Here is a 3,349-nt window from a genome sequence, read left to right as displayed (position 1 = left end):
TGTAGCCCAGCTAATCCCTTTTTAATTGTCCCAGCCCTGCTCTGGACTGATCTGGGCTGCCCAGGGAATGGGGGTGTTGTGTGCACCCCAGTGCCTGAGCACACATGGGGTGCTGCCATCGTGTGTCCCTTCAGTGGGGCCAAGCCATGGGGTACATGGTGAACCTTTGGTGGAGAAGGGGATGTCCATCCTCCAGGCGCAGGTCAGGGGCTTTTTGGGAAGGGAATGGGAGGGATCCTGGTCTTATAGGATCCTATCCTCCTCACCAAGGTGACCATTTGCCCTTGGCTTGGTGTCTGCCAGCAGCCAGGCTCTGGGACAGGCAGAGGGGCCATGTGCCCTGCACTGAAAACCACCAAAGCTCCTCAAAGCCATAGGTGGGGCAGGAGCAGGACACCCAGGCTTTCTGCCACCATCCAAGCACTCTCCCCACGCCAGCAGGAGGGCAGTGGGAGATGCTGGCTGAGTCCCCCTGCCTGCTGTCCTGCCCTCATCCCTTTGGCCCTGCTCCGAGCCACACCAAGCAGTGGCATCCAGCTCCTTAGGCTTTAAAAATAGGCTGGTGTCCCTGCCATGGGGTCAGTAATTTTAGCCAGGGTGTGTCTTGTTGGGAAGCATGCTGATCCATTCATCTTCTCCTGCTGGCCCGCTGCATCCACACACAGGGCTGATGTCAGCCCCTCACTGCCCGCTTGCTCCTCCCTGCCCTGGGGCACAGCAGTACAGCCACGGCCACCCTGGGCACAGGCAGTGCCTGGTGCGATGGTGAGGGTGGGGAAGTGAGGACAGGGGTGTCCAGCTGCCCCCCGAGCCTGCCTGCTCCCTGTTTTAGGCATCTTGCCCCCGAAGCTGGCGGCAGCAGGGAGCACAGCACTCCTGGCACCCAGCAGCACCCGGACAGGCAGCGGTGGAGCAGTCCCGGCACCCTGCCCTCTCCTCTCGCCCTGGACCCCAGCACAACAGGCACTTCAGCTTGCCTCCCACGGCGCTCCCGGGGGGCTGTGCCGGCTGGGAAGGCTGCGGGGGCCGCCACCGAGCATAATGGGGCCATTGAGGGCCGAGGCGGCCCGGCACAATGGGGCCTTGTGTGCCGGCCCCGCTCCGCTCCTGCCCAGCCCCGTGCCCAGCCGCGGGACACCCCCTTTGCGCATCGCCCCGGGGCTCACCCAGGTGCCAAGCCCTGCCTCGGCCGAGCCAGTGAGTGCTGTGAAGGAGCAGCAGGTGGGAGCTCCCCTTCCATAAACCAGTTCCAGGGAAGGAGCACTGCTTGGGAAACTTCCCAGCGTGGTGCTGCTCACCCCTGCCACCCCGGCTGGGACAGGGCTTGGGGGTTCCTGCCCGGCTGTGGGGTGACAGGAACAAGGAGGTGGCCCATGCCCAGTGATGCCTTCACTTCGCTCTCAGCACCACGTCCGAGCCCGCTGGCACCCGGTACCCGCTGTGGGGACACAGGGACCTCACAGCTTCCCAGGGAGCCCCGTTGTCCCAGGTCCCCAACGCCACAGCCCCCCTCAGCGGGCCAGGCGGGCGCCCCAAACCCACCATCTCACCTGCTGTGCTGCAGCCGTGGGCTCTGCCGGAGCTCGTCTGCCTCCTCGCCCCGCGGGTCAGCTGGGCTCTGGCTGCCGCCGGCTCTTTAAACCCCAAATCCCCGGCGCTGGGCGCCAGTCCCGCCGGCGGCGGGGGTGGAGGGAGGGGATGCACAGCCCCGGTCCCTGCTCCCGGGGCCGGCACCAACAAAAGGCAACTGTGTCCTGTGTCCTCCCGCTGCACCCAGGACCTGCCTGGCCGCTTGGGAACAGCCCCTCGGGAGCCCAGGGCTTTCGGGGTGCTGCCACCCCCTCTGCCTGTGCTGGAAAGGGAAAAGAGCTGCGAGCAAGCTTAGGAATCCCGATCACAGCCGCGCTACATCCCGATGTCCCCAAGCGCCCGCTCCTGCCTGCTCGGTCCTGTTCCTGCCTTGGAGGAGTGCCAGGGTGAAGGCACTCATCACCGTCCCAGCGCCTCATCTGCTGCTGCAAACTCCAGCCCAGCCGGGCTGCAGGGGGAGGAAGGGGATGTGGCTGCTGCCATGGTGCCGGTTCTGGGGGGACCCACAGCCCGGAACCCCCATAGCTGCCGTGGGGCCGGAGAAGCAGCCCGGCGGTCCGAAGGCCGAGCAGCCGGTGACGCCTCATTAGTGCGGGGTAAATGTGTAACAAGTTCTCGGCTGGGCTGGGGCCGTTTGAGCCGCATGACTTCTCCTGCCTTCCCGGCATCCTGGGAGCAGGGGATTGAGCGGCTCTTACTGCTCTTTACTGCTCTTTACTGCTCTATCGCAGTAAGAGCCGCTCAGCCAGGGCAGGAGGGAGGAGGAAAGTCCGTGTTGTGGCTGGACACGCTGGGGTGGCCAGTGCTGGCTGGGAACAGAGTGGGCAGCAATGGGCTGGGCTGGGCACAAGCCCATTGCTGGACGGAGAGCATGATCTCAGCCCATCTGCCCTCCCAAGAGGGCATGAGGCGACAGAGCAAGGGAGCAAGGCTTTGTTCAGCAGTGCCTCCCAGCATGAGAAGCAATGGGCATCATTTTAATAAAAAAAACCAAAACAAAACAGGAAATTCCATCTGGAGGCAAGGGAATGTGTTTTTCTTCTGTGACAGTGGCCAGGTGCTGACACGGCTGTGCCAGAGGCTGCAGAGCATCCAGCCCCGAGGATCTGTGCCCAAGCAGTCGGCACCAGCTGAGCCCCTCCTGCCGTGGGGTGGGCTCAGGGCAGCCAGGGACTCTGCCAATACTGTGCCAGCCCCAGCCTCCCTCCTGGCAGCTGTGACCATGCAGGTGGAGAGGGGCTGGAGCACATCATCCTGGGATGTCGGTGACACCACGGGGCTGGGCTCTTAGCATGTTGTCCCAGAAGTGACAGTGGATCACTGTGCTGTGCCATGTGGTACCAGGTGAAACCCCAGAGCACCTCATATTGAGCTCCATGGAAAGCCCTGGGGTGGCCAGAGGCCTCAGGAAACACATGGCGCCCACTGGAGATGTGCGAGGCAGCACGGCCACCGCTGCCCATGGGATAGATTTAGGGACCGGGCCTGTCCCACAGACGGGCAGGCGGAGTTCTGGGGTGCAAGTGGGGGGAGAGGGCTTGTTGGGACACACAGCTGGGGGAATGTGGGCTGGAGTCACACGAGTGTGACAAGGCAGGGGGTGCTGGGGAAGCCCCAGTGGGAGCTGGATGCAGGCACGGAACGGGCAGATGTGGGCAGGGTGCGGGCAGCGGGCAAGCAGGGGGTGGAGGGGGCAGGCAGTGGGTGGGCAGGCAGGGCATGGGCGGTGGGCAGGGCGTGTGCAGGGTGTGGGCAGTGG

Source organism: Geospiza fortis, unplaced genomic scaffold (assembly GCF_000277835.1).
Source record: "Geospiza fortis unplaced genomic scaffold, GeoFor_1.0 scaffold78, whole genome shotgun sequence".
Taxonomy (NCBI): Eukaryota; Metazoa; Chordata; class Aves; order Passeriformes; family Thraupidae; genus Geospiza; species Geospiza fortis.
The sequence above is the reverse complement of the archived record's forward strand: the minus strand, read 5'-3'. Positions refer to the sequence as shown.